The sequence below is a fragment of the Balaenoptera borealis genome, assembly GCF_965194805.1.
Source record: "Balaenoptera borealis genome assembly, chromosome: 12".
In the NCBI taxonomy this organism is placed as follows: domain Eukaryota; kingdom Metazoa; phylum Chordata; class Mammalia; order Artiodactyla; family Balaenopteridae; genus Balaenoptera; species Balaenoptera borealis.
The window spans coordinates 39,847,151-39,866,983 of record NC_138869.1 but is presented as its reverse complement, the minus strand read 5'-3'; the positions used below and the strand labels follow the sequence as shown (position 1 = coordinate 39,866,983).

The 19,833-nt window shown below is 44.8% G+C and overlaps 1 protein-coding gene across 8 annotated transcripts in view; it reads right to left on the bottom strand.

The window, feature by feature from the left end:
- SFMBT1 (Scm like with four mbt domains 1) overlaps window positions 1–17,360 on the bottom strand; it is a 138,745-nt gene extending 121,385 nt beyond the window's left edge. For 4 of the 8 annotated variants that reach the window (XM_082348162.1, XM_082348157.1, XM_082348155.1 and 1 more), the window contains exon 1: window positions 14,465–14,659. The gene's annotated coding sequence lies outside the window, so the exon portion shown is untranslated. The other 4 variants (XM_082348159.1, XM_082348161.1, XM_082348160.1 and 1 more) reach the window with 4 other exon arrangements.
- Between the last annotated feature and the right edge of the window lie 2,473 nt (window positions 17,361–19,833).

Below are 19,833 nucleotides of genomic sequence, written 5' to 3'. Positions count from 1 at the left end.
CCCAGCCCTGTCAAAGTATCTTCCATAGGAGGCACTTTGTACCTTTCTGACAGCACTTAAACACTAGCTATTTTGTATCATATCTTATCCTGGTACTATAAGCTTCTCAAGGGCAGGGAATTTACTCAACTTTGTATTCCCTAAACTCCTGGCACCACCGCTTTATAAAGTCTGCTGAATAAATTTCTATGTCAACAGATCATGGTACCTCCAATTCAGTAGAGAGGAAAAATCTACAACTTTCTAATGCAGCAATAACGTTCCTGCCTCCAGGGAGGGGTAATGTCATTCTCACAAGAGAAGGAAATTCAGTGCCCACCACCTCGAGGTGCCTCAAGGTCAGCACTGCTGACAGTCCTGGTGTGCACACTGACCAATCGGGAGTGCCTTTTTCACCTGAGAGGGCGTTAAAGCAGAGCTCCTGTGTGAATTTATTAGGCATTATCCACAGGCAATTCGCTTGCTCTACAGTCCTCTTCAAATTCTCTGACGTTAAAACAAGGCTTCAAACCATTGTTTCTTCCACCTGTTCTTTAAACACTGAACGGTCCACCTTGCCAGGCTGCCCTGTTGTTTACAATGCTTTTCACATTACAAGGAACTTGACTAAATCTAATTGCCGATTTCTATACTTCTTTTCCTGAGCTCACTTTTTTCTTTAATTATTTATTTATTTATTTATTTTTGGCTGCATTGGGTCTTCGTTGCTGCATGTGGGCTTTCTCTAGTTGCGGCAAGCGGGGGCTACTCTTTGTTGTGGTGTGCAGGCTTCTCATTGTGGTGGCTTCTCTTGTTGTGGAGCAGGGGCTCTAGGCGCACAGGCTTCAGTAGTTGTGGCGCGTGGAATCAGTAGCTGTGGCTCTCAGGCTTAGTTGCTCCGCGGCATGTGGGATCCTCCCGGACCAGGGATCGAACCCATGTGCCCTGCACCGGCAGGCGGATTCTTAACCACTGCACCACCAGGAAAAGTCCTGAGATCACTTTCTGAAGGCACCTTATCAACCCATAAGAACTTGCTTTTTGCCATACTATGTGATGCTGTTTCTTTGCCACAAGTCCAAGTCTACAAGTCGCATCCTTTTGTCTGCCTTCATGGGTCAAAACTACTCACTAGAATACAAAATAAACGGCAGAAAGAATGCCACAGCAGAGCAAACACACTTGACTCCAGAAAGCCCAGTAGTGCACTCAGCGGCTGCAAGCCCCTGCAAGGAAGGGCACTAGCACTTGTGGACCAGCAGTGCCCGCCCATCGCTGGCCCAGTGTGTGCACCCTCTGCACAAGCGATGACAGCCCTGGGTTAGGAATATACTACCATGAATTGTTACCCGTTTTTTGACAACAGTATTTTAGAGGCAATGGCAGTACACAGAGGAGATACTGATGGGGGTATGAATGTAAGCTCTGAGGGAGTGTTCTCAAGTTCTTCCAATAAAGGGTAAGAAGTAAGAACTCAGATTACTGAAATATAATAACACTTAAAGATTCAGCTACATAATGCATCAAGATTCCAAATTCAGTTTCTTCAGAAGTTACGATACTGGAACCATAGCATTCTGTTTAAAATTCCTTATCAAGTGGCTCAGATAAAAAGCAACTTAAAAAAAAAATTTAGCTGTATTACTGCCAATGAACAAAAGAATACAAAAAATTTTCCAGAAAATAAAATAATTTGTTAGCCAATCCATGCTGCTGTGATTTTCTCAAAACCAAAACACAAACACAAATAAACTAAATTGATAACAAGCTGCACACACACAGGTCTTGGGCTTTAAAGGCATGGTTAACACCTCACAGTCTGTGGACATCTTCAGACACCTCAGCCTCCCAAGACTCGGCTGGGAACTCTGCCCCCTCTACCCCTCCTGCCCCACAGGAAGGGGAAGGAGTGGCAGAGACTTTATCTCCTGCTCCCCTTATTCTACTGCACCCAGTGCTGGAGAACAGTCTACTTATACAAACACATTAACTCAGAAAAAACACATTCAGTATTAGAAAGCTTGTCTTAATCCAAGCAAATGCAGTTATCATTAGTCCATGACACTGTTTATAGCATAAAAAACTGGAAATACCGACTGAATAAATTATGGAGCATCCATTAACAGACTACTAGGCAATCAATAAAAGAACAAGGCAGATCTCTGTGTACTTGGATATATCCAAGATATTTTAAATGAAAAGAGCACTACCAATTGAGTTTTTTGAAGTGGGTGGGGAAATATATATCATTATACAAATAGAATTTTTCTGGAAGAAAACAAAAGAAACTAGGGATAACAGTGGCCTGCAGAAGGGACTGAGGGGACTTCCCTGCCAGTCCAGTGGTTAAGACTCCAAGCTACAAGGCAGGGGGCGCAGGTTCAATCCCTGGTTGGGGAACAAAGATCCATGCCGTGGTGTGGCCAAAAAAAAAATTTGTACAGAACGGACTGAAGGACTAGGGATCTCAGTAAAGGAGTACTGTACACTTTTTTTCACTATTCAAAAAATATTTTACTACATACATGTATCCCTGTTTAAAAAAAAAGATTAAGGGAATTCCTTGGAGGTCCAGTGGCTAGGACTCTAGCTTCCACTGCAGGGAGCACAGATTTGATCCCTGGTCGGGGAACTAAGATCCCACAAGCTGCACGGGCACGGTGTGGCTGAAAAACAAGCAAACAAACAAAAAGATTAAGTACTTAAGTCTGTGATTATGATAAAAATAAAGCAATGCAAGAAAAAGTGATGCCTATTAAAAGCAATCTCATTTTTCTTATCTATCTCTAAATTCTTTGTGGCAACATTTGAATTCAGTAAAACAGGTGGGTGGAGGGGTGGTATAGGAAGAGGTTCATTCTACCCGCAGTAACTTTCAACTTTTTGCCAACCGTGCTAAAAAAAAATGTATACTTCCTCCTCAAACCAAGATGCAAAAATCCCTTAAATGTTTGGCTCCACTGTAATCAAAGTTTAAATGATTCAAATATATTAATAGATCTGCAACTAAAGTTCAATTACATTTTACATGTTAATATCACATACTAACTATATTATGATTAAACAGTTTTACATGCTATCTTTTTGTTTCTAAACTAACAAAGAACTTCAGAATTACTGGAGTCCAAATTTTCTAAACTCTCTCCAGCCAAAAATCAGTTAAGTAAAAAACTAGAGTATTGACTCATTTTTCCTTTGTGCATGGAAGCAGAACAAAATATATCAAACCAAAAAAAACTTTTTTTTAATTAAAAAATAGAGGGTTTTTTCCCCCATAGCTTCACGATTTCCAAAACTTCTCCATTTCCAGGCAGGACTGAGTAGGGGGTGGGAGGGATTATAGGCAAAGTCTAAGTCTGGCCAACCCTCTTTCACTTCTGTGGTGCCTCCCCTGTTCTCAGGTACCCCCAGTCCTCATCCAGATACAACATCATCAGCACTCCCACCACAGTAAGAGCACCAATTCAATTAACAATGGTGGGAGGACAATGGATCCACTGGATTTTATTCTGAAGCTCAACCTGGGGGCTCATGCACCTGCAAATAACAGGCTCTCATTAGTTACATGAGGGCAAAGGAAGTATCAATAGAATTGCCCCATCCTATGCTCATATAGAACCAGACTGGTGATTGCCTCTCTGTAACTACTATCATGAAAAGTAAAGCAAATGACTGGAGCTAATGCCCTTCAATTTGATTTTTACTAATGGAAATGCATTTGTCAAAGATCTAAAGATGGGCAGTTATCCTCGAAAAAGTGATGTTATAAGTTACAAAGAAAATGAAGTTGAGGAAAGCAATGTGGCTCACCTAAAACAATAAACAGACACTCCAAGCTGCAAAATATGACAAAATATTGACTTATCATAAAAAAAAAAAAATTCTGAACATTCAGAACTAAACTATAACACTGCCCCCAAATCTCCAGAGTTTAAAAAATTTTTTTTCTTAGATCATCTACAAGTTGGTTGTTTATTCATACCTCCACTTAACATGTATGTATTTGCTACACACCATTCTCAGTACAGGGATGCCATGCTGATTAAAGGACAGACCTGGTTCCTATCTTCACGGAGTTTACAACAGCAAACAGAACAATGCATTAGTGCACTGTCTAGTTTTCCCACAAGGAACAATAAGGAAAAACATTCCTGGAGTAGGTTTTAATATTCTCTACAGTGGGGCTCTAAAACACTTTATAATAAATTAAACTTTTAAATTTAAATATTAGAATGAGCTAAAAATAAGATAATTTCATATAGTGATAAGTGCCATGAAGAAAACCAAACAGTAATGAGACATGAAAAGCCAGGGGAGTGGAGGTAAGGATGTTTAGGAAAGGTTTCATTACTGAGCTGACCCCTCTGATGAAAAGGAACTAAATGTAACAAACTCAGTGTACTTGGAGGGACAGAAAAGACATGTGGCTGGATTGTGGGAAAGCAGGCGGAAAAGTGGCAGAGGTGGACAGGGAACAAATCACAAAGGGCATTACAGACCAAAAGGAGTTTGGATTTTATTGTAATTAACTATGGAAAGCCACTGGCAGGCTCTAAGCCTAGGAGTGACAAGATAGAATCTGATTAAACATCATAGTTTCTTGTTTAGCACATAATACATTTTAGAGTAGAAATAATGCTATAAATGATGGTGCTGCAGTATTGCTTCTGTGCTTTCATTCAGCTATAATTCATCTACTGTCTACTCTCTGCTACATTGTATGCAAGGTACCGATAAAGAATAAAACAGGGTCTCTCACCATGAGCTCTCAACCTGGTATAGACACTGAACAAATAATTACAATTGTAATATTCACAAGAGGAGAATATGTAGAATACTGTGAGTACCCAGGGCAAAGGGTAGTTAATCTGGCCTGGAGGAGTCCAGGAAGAAAAACTCGACAGGAGACCTGAGTCTTACAGGACAAGCAAGAATCTCCTTAGTGTAGTCCCCTAAGCACAACACCCAAACCACTGGTGGAACATGAGAAAATTTAGGGGCTGCTGAAGACTTTCTTTTAAAGTATTTACATAGCATCATTAAGGTGGAATGGGAAAAAGAGTTAACACATAAAACATGCAACTGCAACTTCACAGGTATTGCTTAAAGAGGATTTATTAAGAACTTCAAAGGTACAAACTTCTAGTTATAAGTCATGGAGATGTAACGTACAGCATAGCGACTATAGTTAATAATATTGTATTACACATTTGAAAGTATCTAAGAGAGTAAATCTTAAAAGTTCTCATCATAAGAAAAAATTTTGTAACTAGGTATGGTGACAGATGTTAACTAGACTTATTGTGGTGATCATTTCCCAATGTATACAAGTATCAAATCATTAGTTTTACACCTGAAACTAATATAATGTTGTATGTCAATTATACCTCAATTTAAAAATTAAATTTTTTTTAAAAAACTTTCACTAGCATTTGGTTTTTCCACAACACTGAATATGTGGGTAGTCTAAATATCACTTCAACAAGTGGGTCTGTGCTCTCTGTATATGTATGTGTATGTGTGTGTGTATGTATGTATGTTATCCATTGTGTACTGGGGTTAAAAACTTTTTTATTTTTTTAATTATTTATTTATTTATTTATTTATGTCTGTGCTGGGTCTTCGTTTCCGTGCGAGGGCTTTCTCTAGTTGCGGCAAGTGGGGGCCACTCTTCATCGCGGTGCGCGGGCCTCTCACTATCGCGGCCTCTCTTGTTGCGGAGCACAGGCTCCAGACGCGCAGGCTCAGTAATTGTGCCTCACGGGCCTAGTTGCTCCGCGGCACGTGGGATCTTTCCAGACCAGGGCTCGAACCTGTGTCCCCTGCATCGGCAGGCAGATTCTCAACCACTGCGCCACCAGGAAAGCCCAAAAACTTTTTTTAATACCAACTTTTTTTGCAGCCATTTTTATACTTAAGCCAAGACAACCTTTAATCAAAATTTTCAAACACAGAGATTTTGAAAAAATTCCAAATACTCTCCACTTACTCAAAAGTTATGAAAATTTTCCTGATTTGCTTTATTTTTCTATACATATGTGCATATATGTATACTTCATGAGCCATTTGAAAGTGTTGAAGACATTGTGAGACATCATGATACCTCAGCTCTAAACTCTTCAGCTTGCTTCTCGCAAGAATAAAGGCATTCTCATATATAGTCACAATGCCATTACCACACCTAAAAAAAAAAAAATTCCTTAATATCACCTATTATGAGGTATATAGTTTTTAAAAATTTTAAGTACAAAGTCTTTGTTGAGAACCTTGGGAGTTCCCTGGCTGTCTAGTGGTTAGGGTTCCGGGATTTCACTGCCAGGGTCTGGGTTCAATCCCTGGTCAGGGAATTGAGATCCCACAAGCCACGTGGTACGGCCAAAAATAAATAAGTAAGTAAATAAATAAATAAATAAATAAAAGAAACTTACTGAAGGAATATATTTTGATAAAACGATTAGATTTATTATTACTCGTACTTCATTATTTTTATTTTTAAAATGTAATAATGTTTTATAAAATTTAAGTTAAAAAGTCAAAATTTTAGGAACTTCCCTGGTGGTCCAGTGGGTAAGAATCCATGCTCCCAGTGCAGGGGGCCTGGGTTCGATCCCTGGTCAGGGAACTAGATCCCGCATGCATGCCACAACTAGGAGTCCGCATGCCGCAACTAAAGATCCTGCATGCTGCAACTAAGACCTGGCACAACCAAATAAATAAATAAATAAATATTAAAAAAAATAAAATAGTCAAAATTTTAAAGTAAATTTTTAAAATATTAAAATAATAATTATGGTAATCAAATATGGCCAAAAGCATGAGATTGGTACATGCGAGACTGATATTTGGGGAGCCTTGCGTTAGTGGAGGACACACTGGACATGCAGAGGAGAGTATGTGCAGAGGACCAGGGTGTGGGCGTGGCTGGAGGGACAGCGTGTGTGAGAGGGGGCTAAGCTGGGCAGGTGAGGGGACAAGCTCCTCAAGGATTCTGTGCACATTCCTGAAGAGCCTGGACTTTCCCCTGCTGGCAGCAGGATAAGTTTATGTGATAAAATCAAGTTTGCTTAGAAAGAGCTATCTGGCCACAGTGTGTCAGATGGATTGGAGAAGGAAGGGCAGAGGATGGAGGGTATGGACAACCATTTGGAGGCAACAACATATTTTTAACTGCAAATATTTAACATTTTAGTTATATTATGGGTTGAACAAACCTGCTATACTGGTAAAGGAACAAAACAAAAACAGTAAAACTAAACTAAGTTTACTTGAATGTTCGTGTTGTAGAAGAGCAGCTTTTAAGAGAAAAAGATAAGTTAGTAGAGACTTCCGTAAAACTTGAAAGAAACCCTTGGGCACTTTTGAAAGTTTCAGCATTTAAAGGAGTTGGCTCTTTTTAATACCTAGTTTCACTTTCCAAAGTGGCTTTCCTTCTCCTTGGCAAGATTCATCGCCACATTAATTTTATATTTACCAGTCACAATTAAAATAAAACCAATGGGAAAGAGGTGGGGTGCACAACAGATCAAGTGATTTTCCGACAAGCAGAGTGCCCTCAGGCAGTACTGAGCAACTCCAGAGAGTTCCACTTACAGAGTCTAAGGACCAGATACCAGCTCTGCCTCAGAGGAGGAAGAGGACAGCACCAGGAGGCCTAAGTGGCAGGACAGGATGCTGACCCTTCACTCCCCTTCCACCAGAACTCTAGTTTTACTTATTTTATATATTGGGCTTCCTAGAAAGATTTCACTTAACAAAGGGTCCCATAGCTTCTAAAAATGTTTGAAAGCCAAGGAGTCAGAACTGCACATTCTTAAGTAAAGGATTGGTAATTCAAGAATGAGACTCAGTTCCACGGGAAAGCTGTTGGGGGAAAAAATGGACACCATCACTAAGAAGGAAGGTAAAAAAGGAGACCTAGGCAGATGGGCTGGCTAGAGGAGTAGCTTTAAGGTAGACTGAGGGATTCTGTTCGGGACCTGTAGATTTTGAGACGCCAGCAGAGCATCCAAACTGGACAGGCCCAGAGAGCAGAGGATATATGGATCTGAAGCTCAGCAGAAAGGTTTAGGAGGTCATAAGGGCTAGATGAAGTCTAAATGTGGGGGAATCCACCAAGGGAGGGTCTGAAAAGGTCACAGAAGGCAAAAAGAAAAGGGTCTGCCTCGAGCTAAGATTGTGTGGAGCCAGTGGCACATAGGGCCACTTCAGGAGGAGACCCTGAAGTCTCCTTCAGGGTCTGAAGTGGGCAGTCTGCCCACAGCAGAGCGGGCACAGGCTGGAGTGGCAGGGGTGGTACTCAACAGAGCAGAAGCTGCAGAAGGGCAAAGGGACCAGAGTAAAGGGTACTGGCCAGGAAGCAAAAGACTGGACAATGGGTCCAGGCTTAAAGGGGCTGGAACTCTTTGAGAGGAAAAGGAGGTAACAATGAGGTCAAAGATGAGATAGGAAGAGCAGGGAAGCCTCTCAAGGAGTGGCAGAAAAAGAATACCACACCAGAACCTGAGATTTCAGTAGTATAGCTGCTTTGGAAAGAGCTCCTCCCAAAGTTAATAGACAGCCAAAATCAGGGTAAAGGTGAAGGGGTGGGCAGGGAGGAGAAACGGTTTTCAGAACCCTGTTGTGCCTTAAAGCTCTGGAGCTGGCTGTAGAAGTCATGGAGCCCACCTCAAGCACTCATGGCAGAGAAGGGAGAGCCACCCTAGAAGGCAAGGCCAGAAGAGCCCACCCAGCCCGCTGCTTCCCTTGTCACAGCTACTACTGGCAACAGAGCCATTTAAAATTTCTCTGGGTTCACCCAGGAGCCCTTAAGGAAAACCAGGCACAGATAATGCCTAAGAGCAGATTAAGTCTGTTTCCCAATTTGTGTACAGTGTTACTTGTATCAATATTAACTATAATAGAAACTTATGTATATTTTAAATGCAAGTACAAACCATGATTGAGGACTAAAATCAGCTTCAAAAGGGAAACAAATGAAAATAATAAGCATCAACTACATTAAGAGGTCAAGGGGTTCAGATATCATAAATGACCATAATAACAATCAAATACCCAAAGTTTTTCATATTTCTAGCTTTAGCTACTAGATCACCTACCCGTGCCCATTTTGCTCAATAATAAAAATGAAAACTGGACTTCCCTGGTGGCGCAGTGGTTAAGAATCCACCTGCTAATGCAGGGGACAAGTGTTCGATCCCTGCTCCGGGAAGATCCCACATGGCACAGAGCAACTAAGCCTATGCGCCACAACTACTGACCCTGTTCTCTAGAGCCCACGAGCCACAACTACTGAGCCCGTGCGCCACAACTACTGAAGCCCACGCGCCTACAGCCCGTGCTCTGCAACAAGAGAAGCCACCACAATGAGAAGCCCGTGCACTGCAAGGAAGAGTAGCCCCTGCTCGCCGCAACTAGAGAAAGCCCACGCGCAGCAACGAAGACCCAATGCAGCGAAAAATAAATAAATAAATAAATTTATATATTTTAAAAAAACTCCCTTTATTAAAAAAAATAGAAAAAAAGAATTCGCCTGCCAGTGCAGGGGACACGGGTTCTGTCCCTGGTCCGGGAAGATCCCACATGCCGCGGAGCAACTAAGCCCGTGCACCACAACTACTGAGCCTGCGCTCTAGAGCCCGTGAGCCACAACTAATGAAGCCCGCACGCCTAGAACCTGTGCTCTGTAAGAAGAGAAGCCACCGCAATGAGAAGCCCGCGCACCGCAACGAAGAGTAGCCCCCGCTCACCGCAACTAGAGAAAGCCCGTGCATAGCACCAAAGACCAATGCAACCAAGAATAAATAAATAAAATAAATAAATTTTAAAACTATTCTGGGTAAAAAATATATATAATATTTTGGAATTAAATCGAAGTACTTGTTGGTTAACACTTTAAACTGAATTTCAGCAGGAAAAACTCTTGAGGTATTCTAATGATTGATAAATTTCTCAGTCCATCTCATGTTGTCATTCCAAATACAACTGTCTTGCACTTGCAGCTGCCAACAAACCTCCCTCCATCTCTCATCTAAGACCCTCTCCAAATGTCATCTCAGCCCAAAACCAACTTTCCCAAACCAAGCAGTTACTCTCAACTGCCCTATCCACCCCAAATCAGTCTAGTGATTAACCTTTCTCTAGATTAAGCAAACACACCTGCATGCAGCACTGTACACCATGTTAGAAATGCCACTGTATAGCCTTTACCCACACAGTCCGGTGCTTGGCTCTGAAGTTACTCAACTATCAAACCACAAAGTTCAGCAGGGACCTAATACCTTTAGCACAATATATAGACAACATTTTTAAAAAATTACGTCCTTGAGTGATGATCGATCTAAAGTCAAAAAGAGCTGAATAAATTTATAAACATCCTCTTGAATAAAAGAGACTAAAAAATAACTACAAATCTTTAGGTGCCTTTCAGCAACAGGCAAAGATTTACAATCAAACTTGTTAAAACTTCTGCAGTAAAGTCACAATTTTTCTTTTAATAACCTGTCTTCTTATCCTCTCTCCCACTTTTGTAAAGCTTAAAAATGAACTTGTAACAACCTGACCACAACCTTTCTATTTTAAACATTTTCCAATGGGGCCAGTTCCACTTGAAGAAGTATAGAGTCATATCAAAATCCCACTCCCTGAAGTCTAATGGTTCAAAATCTCCCAGGTAACCAAAATCCCCGGAGACTTTCAGCCAATTTAACAACTATGTACAAGAAGAAAATTTTTTTTCAATTACAAAACATTCCAGTTAGAAGACAAATTCTATTTACAGAGATAAAAATACCCTGTCATAACAAAGCCATACCATTTACTGATTAAATGTTCTTTCATTCTCATTTAAATTATTCTGAAATATTGGTTAACAGCCAAATAATTCCAGAAAGAAAAGTTTCAGGGAATTGTAAGATAGAAAAGCTTTAATAAAAAATATTTAGCATTCAAAATACCTGCCTTATGGTCTTCTGCTTTCTGGATTGTATTCACTTCTTTAATGTGAACATAACATGAAGTCATAATAAAAAGGCCAATTAAGTTTGGACAGTTCAGCTTTTCTATAGACTTCAGAGTCAAAAGATAGCAGCTTCTACATCATCATTCTACAGCTAAGCCCAGTCTAGTTACCACTGTGAAAGCAAAAGTACCCTACAGGAGCAGCAAGATTATGAATAAGAAAAGCATTTTTAAAGAGAAAAATCACAGTTTACAAAAAAACAAACAGCAAAAGACGGAATTCCCTTTCATGTGTGCTTCTCATTTTGCATCTCTTCAGTTGCATCTCTCAAAAATTTAACAAATTTTAAGTTAAATATCTGATAATGCCAAAGCTAAGAAATCTAAAAAGAGCCACCAAAAAAGGAAAGGAGGAAGGAAGGGAGGGAGGGAGGAAGGAAGGAAGGAGAGAGAAAAACTGGTGGATCAATAATAACTAAGCGATGAATTACTTTCTTTGCTAATGATGCTATGAATCTTGGGGTAGAGTGACCAAATTCAGCTTAGTTTTTGGCCAACTGTCTGACTTAGTCACAGAAAAACACAATTATTCAGCAGAATCATTTCACAAAAGAAAATCTTTTAACTTTGTGGACTACGCCCCATACATCCCTACCACAGGCCTCAGAGAGTTCCCAACTTTCTATCACACAGATGGCCAGGCAGTAAAAAAACACCGACCTTTGTGAGAACTAACAAGAATTCACTTACAACCTCTAACTCCTCTCCTTTAGCAGTAGAAACAAGAAAGGGTACAAGAATATACTAAAAGGCATTTGGGAAGGATAAGCAAATTGCTGAAGTACTTGCTTCAGTGAGGAATGTAAAAAACCCAACTTCCTAGGTCTAACACAAAAAGGTATCTTAATCATGTTTAAATTTAAAAAAAAAACACACCTGATATAACTTTTAGTTACTTTTTGTTTTTGCTTTCATCGCTAGAGTTTTAATGATCTGATAAACCAGGCAAATATCCTGCATATATAAATCAAGTTAATTGCCGTCATTTAAAAGGTTGTGAAAGCTTTATGCCCACATTCTTCAATTCACTGAACTTTAAAAAAATCAATTTTCATTTAATTTTCTAAGCAAATTCTAGGCTTTAAGGAACTGATTCATCTACTGACAACTTAAATCTGACTTGTTGGGAAAGTTCATGATTCATCCTTCAAACCTACTGTCTGCAAATATACCTGTATTCCAAAAATGAGAAATAACATTAATACAGGCCCCATGTCCACAAGGACTCCCAAGAACCACAGATCCAAACCTGCACAGTACTGCCTCAGCTAAAAAGTGATCTTCTGACTAAGAAGTCTCCCAGGTCAGAATTTTTAGTTATTTTAGATATTAAAAAAAGTAAAAATTGTTATAAAAGGATCAGGATCATGGCAAAAATGACCATGACCATAACTCCAGGTTTACACACGTGTTGTCCTTCAGTTTAATATTGCCCCCTTTCACCCTCAAAAGAGTTCTGTTGCGAAGCAAAACTCACCAGTGGTGACGGAAGTCAGTATAGTGGTCACCTTGGGAGGGGGAAGGTGTTTACTGAACGGAAAGAATGTTAAGAAGTCCTTTGGGAGGCTGAAAATGCTCTATATCTTAATCTGAGTGTAGCTACCAGAACATACACATACATAAAAAGTAATTGAACTCTATGTACTTAAGATTTTACTGTTAGGCCTCAATAAATAAATGAATAAATATATAAAATTTCAAAAACATATTAAAATACATGTGTAACTATCTTTCCAGATAATAAATTACATAAAATCATCCAGACAGAGCTCCCAAGATATTTTCTCTAAATGTATTTTAATAGAGATGCACATTGTGAGCACTTTTACGTAGAACCTTTCAAAGTACAGACCGAGATTTTTTTAATCGTTCACTTTAAAAAGTCACCAAATTTTAGAACCGAAAGCACGCAGAATAATGATCCATTCATCCTCTAACTCTGCAAATAAGGAAAACCAAATCTGTAAAGGGTAAGAAACATACCCAAGATAAGGCAGCTAGTCAATGACAACAGCAGTAACGTAACTGTTTCCTGATCTTGGGCCACTCCCGTTTCCACCAAGCAGTTACTTTTCTGACATTGTAAACAAATCTCAACTCTGAATCTACCTGTGGCCTAGAAAGATTCAACATATCCCTCAAAACACGAGGCAAACAGGCCCCAAAGTGTACGCAAGAAAACACTCATCTTCCTTCCTCCTGTCAAGACAGTTGACAAATGAACAATTACATTTTCAGGCATTTTGCTTGCGATGCAATAAAGTGTGACACCTGAAAAATGTGATTCCAGAGAAGAAGGCATATGCAGGGATTGACAAAATCCATCTTATTTCCTTTCAAATCTGATGGTTTCTTGGTTCTCAAGACTATATCACTGCTAAGTAGGGCTCACGAAACCTCGCTCAGGGCCGTCCACCCGCATGGCTTTGAGTGAACCGCTGGGAATAACCCCCACTAAATAAAACGCCTGGCCCTGGCAAGGGCGTCCTACCCCAATCCTGGCGCATAACAAAACGTGCAGGTGATCTGTCCTTTACGGCTCAGTTTTAGAACCCAGTGAGCAGCTGACATCTTGTGAAAAACTTAACACACATCCTTTCCGCGGGAATTTATCTCTGTTCTCACAAGGCGTTTCTGCTCCCCACAGGGCAGGCCTGCCTTCTCAGGACACTCTGCTCGCCTCTCCATAGCCTCTTTTCAAGGTCCAAAAAGAGACTTTAAGAACAGAAATCGAAACGGTCACGGACCTCCAGAGCGGCAAGCCCGGCTGGGGTCGAGCAGCGGGTTCACCGCGAGCCCTCGGCCCGCTCGCGCGGCGCTAGGAAGGCCCAGCGCACTCCACCACGCTGGCCCGAAGCAACCGGTTGCGGCGGCCGCTAGACGCTCAGCGGCCGCCTCGGCCCTGCGAAGTTCGGACCTCCGCGCGGGCGGCGCGCCCCCGGGTCCTGCTGCGGGTTCGCGCCCCGGCCCAGAGCGAGCCCGGGGGGCGGGTCCGCGGGGGCTCGGCGGGCGGGAGCGCGGGACGCGCGGGGAGGGGCGCGCGGCGGGCCCAGCACGCCGGGGAACTTGGGCGCCGGCGTTGCCGCCGCCCGGCCACTTTCCTTTCACGCTCCAAGGCTGCCGCGCGGCGCGCTGTCCGCCCGGGACGGCCCGCCGCCGCCGCCGCGGCGAGGCGCCCAGGCGCGCTCCTGCTGCCCGGCAGGCCGGCGCGCGGGGACGCGCCAGGCCGCGCGCGGGCGCCGCGTTTCCCCCCCACACACACCCGCCCCGCCCCCGCCCCCAACGTGCTGCCGCCGCCCGTTGGCGCCTCAGCCCGCGCGCCCGCCGCCCTCCGGCTCCCGGCGGATTTTCGTTGGCAAAGTTGCGTGGCCGCCTCGAGGGGGCCGCCGCGCGGTCCACCGCCCGCCGCCGCCGCCGCCCCTTCAGGCCGCCGCGCGGGAAGGCCCAGCCGGCAGCCCCGCTTTTTTACCTGTCGGGAGTTTTCGCGCGCGCGCTCGCTCAATCGCTCGCTTTTCCCTTCTCGCGCTCGTTTTCTTTCTTTCTTTCCTTCTTTTCGTTCCCCCGTGCGGGCGCTTTTTCCGCTCGTGCCGCCTGCACTCGCCCGCTCGCGCCCTTCTTCCTGCTGGGCTCCGCGGAGCGGGGCGGCCGGCAGCTCTCCCCGCCCCCCTCCACCCGCGCTCCGGCGGAGGCGGCGGCGGCGGCGCTCCGCGCTCCGACTCATTCCAATATGGCACGGGCGCAGAGCGCATGCGCCCGCGCCCCCCCACCATCCGCGCTCCTCCCGGCAGCCCGCGCCCCTCGCGCCGCGCGCGTGGCGCCCCCCGGCCTGGCCTCCCAGAACTCGCCCGCTTGTCTTCCCGCACCGCTGGGCGGTTGCGGGAGGCGAGGCGGCCGCGGACTGGGGTCCTGGGGGTCCAGCGCCGGCAGCCGCCCCCGCCCCACGTGCCCGCAGCCCACAACTTGCAGCGGACACCCCCGAGGCCGTGGCGCAGGGCAAGCAGCGGCGCCTCCGGCCCCCGACGGCGTTGCGACCCCGCGCTGCCTGGCCCCGACGGGGAGACGCGCCCCCAGGGACCCAGTGCCCACCCTGTCCCTGCTCCAACCCACGAGGGAAGGGGCCCCCTGCCTCACCTCGGGTTGAGGACAGAGCCCAGGGAACCGGGTGGCGTCCCTGTATTGATTTTGGCGTCCGAGCCGGGGCGAAGCGCGACGCTGTCGTCCGCACGTGACAGCCTCCGGCAAGATGGCATTAGCGGAGGAACGGACCGAGCGACAGCTGGATACCAGATCGGCGCGTGTCGCCGTGGGAGAGGGCTGCGTCCGCCCGCCTGGCCCACATCGGAGACGTGGCGCGACCCTTGAGATCTCGGAAGGCACCCAAGTGCCCCCTGTCTGCGAAGTCAGACCCGGACCCTCGGCACACCCGGTGTCTCTAGGCTTCCGCAGGAGGCGCCCTGTAAATCCGAGTTTTCCTGCCGCTCGGGGCCCCGGCGAGGGGGCACAAGACGGCTGCCGAATTCCGGCGGGAGTGCAGGGGGCCCTGGGTCGGGACAGAAGCTCGAAGGTGGCTACAAGCCAGCCCCGCAACCCGAGGTGCCCACGGGCGTTATGTTCCCCGAGCTCGCCCCTTCCCCAGCGAGGGCAGGTGCCAGTGGGACACCCCTATCCCCACCTGCTCTGGAGACTTCCATGCAGGAAGGAGTCCCTGCGCCATGGAGACCCAGGAGTGCCTGTACTCCTGAGCCCAGGGAGGAGGTCTCCGAGAGGGCTTTGACAGCTTTGACGGGAGGAGGAGGCGCCCCCACCGCAAGAAGGAGGTCTGGGGTGCCAAATGCGGCTCAAATCACTTCCTACTGACCTCAACCACCGCGCTGGAAAATATTACCCCACCTTACAGACAGAGCTGCTCAAAGTCACGCTGCTGGCTAGATTTGAATCCAGTTTTTTTTGTTTGTTTGTTTTTGTTTTTGTTTTAACTGCCACTGAAAAGACAATATGAAAACCAGGGAGAAAGAAACATGCAAAAAGAATAAAGTAGTATCCATACTACTACTACTACAAAATGCAACTTTTCACACATGAAACCTTCCGCTTATATGCACGTCTTTACATAGTTGCAACCACACATTCTCTTTTGTGTTTGCTACCATCGCTAACATTTTTCTTCTGTTCACATGATTCATTTTTAATGTGTGCAGGTATCCTCATCCATTCACTCAGTCTCCTAATATTGCCTATTTTGGTTCCTTGTAATTGTTTGCTAAAGTGTATCTTAGTTCTGCACTTGGAACAAATTCCTGGCAGTTGAATAACCAGGTGGAAGGTTAAGGAACAGCAAGGTGTTCTTGCCCCCACAGTGCCATAGGGCTTCCCAGAGAGCTGCCCCACTTACTCTGCACCTCCCAGGAACAAATGTAAAAGAGTTCAATACACATTTCTAAGCATTGGGTACCATCATTTTTTCTCCCCTATTTTAACAGTGTCTATTGGTATTTCAAGGTTACTTCAGTATTTCTTAGACGACTTTAAAAAGAAATGTTTTTTCCATGCATTTACTATTCTGTATTTCCCTTTCTGTAAATGATCTGTTCATATCCATTCATCTTTTAGGGACTTGAACCTCTTCTAACATTGAATAAGCATTTTTTATGTTATAGATATTGCTCTTCTGTCATCAGTGATCCAAATATTTCCCAGTCCATTGTTCTTTTTTGTTTTATTCAATCTGTCATTCTGGTCCTTTGTGATTTTTTAAAATTGTTTCAATGCAGACAAACCTTTCTTCCACCCATCTGATAGTCTATTTTCTGCTAGTTTTCTAAAACTTCATTTTACATCTAGTTCTTTGGTGATTATCCATGGCAAGTTCATTTTGCTGTGTGGGGTAAAATAATAGATTTAACTAACCACCATCATCACCAGTTTTTATGCAGTCACCATTAATTAAATAATTCTTCCCTTATCCTTTGCTTAGTAAAAATCTACTTTTATGCTAGGCTTTTGATTTTGGTTGGTCTATTTCTGAATTGTCCATTTCCTTTCACAGACTTTGGTTTAAGCAAATACCATGTGGATCTAAATATTGGTTCTTTAAAATAGGTTCTCACATCTGGCAGGGCTAGAATCCTCCTCATGGGGTCTTCTTTTATTCAGAATATCACTTGATATCCAGACTGGTTTAAGTCCCTACACATTTTAGGATAATCATACAGGGCTTAAGAGTGCTGGCTTTGGAGATGGGATCATCCAGGTTCAACACTCACCAGCCCTGTGACCTTGGCAAGTTGCTTATCACCTCTAGGCCTTATGGTCTTGGTCTGTAAAACGGGGATAAAAGTAACACCTGCCTCACAAGCTCAATGCCTGTCATATAGTATATATATATATATATATATATATACTCAGTAAATATCAACATTGTTATTGATATTTTTAGTTCCAAAAAAAAATTGGGATTTTGCATGGAGTTACATTAAACCTATGAATTCATTTAAACAGATCAAATATTCTATAATATTTCATTTTCCCAACCAGGACATGTGCTATCTTCCCATTTATCCAAATATTTTAAAACTCAGACAGAAGCGAGGTCCCTCATTGACTCCAGCCTCTCTCTGTTGCTTACCTTCATGACCCCTGAGGAAGAGGAAGAGCAGAAAGCCACAAGGAACAATTGAAAACTACCATTTAAGAGTCTGGCTTGTGCAGGGCCCCGTGTAGGTGTGGACATGTGTGCACATGGAAATCTTCTTTACCCTTTGCAACATCCCCCAGGGCAGGTCATGGCATTCTCTATGGACAAAGAGCAAACTGGGAGTTTCCAGGTCACTCAGTGAGAGCCAGAGCTAGACCACAAACCAGGTGGACCAGTCCTCAACCCCTCTGCCGCTTGGAATTTCGTATAGTAGTTAATCACAGAGGAGGCAATGCCAGAGGAGCATGGAGGAAACTGACTTCTGATCATGGCACACCCCTGCTCAAAAGCCTCCCAGGGCTTCCCGTTGCACTTTGAAAAAGCCAAAAGACTTACTTTGGCCTCTGAGACTGGCCCTGGCCACCCTACAAACTCACCAGGCACCACTTACCAGTCTTGCTTGCTGCAGTTCACCTGTACCTATATCCTTTCCATCCCATAAGTATGACAAGCCCCTTCCCACCTCAGGACCCTTGCACACTGTGTTCCCACTGCCTGGGACACTCTCCATCCCACCTGAGGCACCCACCTTCACATAGTTAGTACCATCTTATTGTTCCAGTATCCGTTTAAGAAGGTAGTCTCCTGGACTTCCCTGGTGGCGCAGTCGTTAAGAATCCGCCTGCCAATGCAGGGGACACAGATTCGATCCCTGGTCCGGGAAGTTCTGACATGCCGCAGCACAACTAAGCCCGGGCACCACAACTCCTGAGCCCGTGTGCCACAACTACTGAGGCCCGCAAGCCCTAGAGCCCACGCGTGGCAACTACTGAGCCCACACGCGGCAACTACGGAAGCCCGTGTGCTCTAGGGTCTGCGCACCTAGAGCCCGTGCTCCGCAACAAGAGAAGCCACCGCAATGAGAAGCCCACGCACCACAATGAAGAGTAGCCCCCGCTCACCGCAACTAGAGAAAGCCCGTGCACAGCAACAAAGACCCAACACAGCCAAAAATTAACAAATTAAATAAATAAATAAATAAATAAGAAGGTGGTCTCCTTAGAGAAGTCTTCCCTGCCCACTCCACCTAACAGGTTCTCTCTCTCCCCACAATTGGTACCTATAATTTATATCTGTACTTCTGTCATTTTGGGGGGTTCTGTCACCCTTGTCTAATAACCCCACAGATATCAGTCCCCCTGAGGGCAGAAATGTGCCTGTTTCATTCACTATGAAGCTGGCCCTTTCCCTGAGAGGCAGCAGGTTGATGAGAGGGTGGCTAGTGGGTCAGCTGGCAACATCCGAGACCAGAGGTTGGCACACCCATGAAGTACCCTGGCCATTCCCAACTCAGTCTCCACTTCCTACTGGTTCTGGGGGTGGTGGCTATGACCTCCTGCCCTCATTGACCAAGGGGTCAGTGTGTGATCATTCCGTGTGAACCCCTGTCCCCTGCTACTTCCAAGCAGTCCTACTCTGCAGGTGGTGTCAACTCAGGGCCTTGTTTTGAATGAGAGCATGAGGGCCAGGCCTGGACTCTGGGGACCCACAGAGCCCTCAGCCAGGACACGGGCCCATTTTCCACCCAAGAAGAACTTAAAGTTCTGCAGCCTCCCAGGCCCTGCTGTCAGCAGCCCTCCATTGCCACTGACCAGCCAGCACCCTTCAGTCAGCCCAAGGGAAGCAAGTCACATGATGATGCCCTGGGGCTAATCATGCAAACGATCAAGTAGATCACCACCAATGAGTCCCTGCTCACACCATGCCACTCTCCATTGAAGTCCAGTTCACTATGCTGGCCCTGCTGCCCTAGGGGCACAGGCCACTGTCACGTGCCCCTTCAACACCTGCCCGGCTCCACCTCCACGTCTTGGCTCCTGCAATTTCACCCCGCCAGGCATCCCTCTCTCCTATGCTGTGTTGTAAGGGAAAAAGCAGTGTGCTTGGAGGCACACAGCTTGGGGGTCAAGTCCAGATTTACTCACTGTTTATTTATGAGACCTCCTTTTTTAAAAATTTAATTTAATGTATTTATTTTTATTTATTTATTCATTTTTGGCCACGCTGCACGGCTTGCAGGATCCTAGTTCCCCGACTAGAGATCGAACCCGGGTCCCTATCAGTGGAAGCACGGAGTCCTAACCACTGTACCACCAGGGAATTCCCCAATAAGACCTCCTTTATGAGACACTTCATCTCTCTGG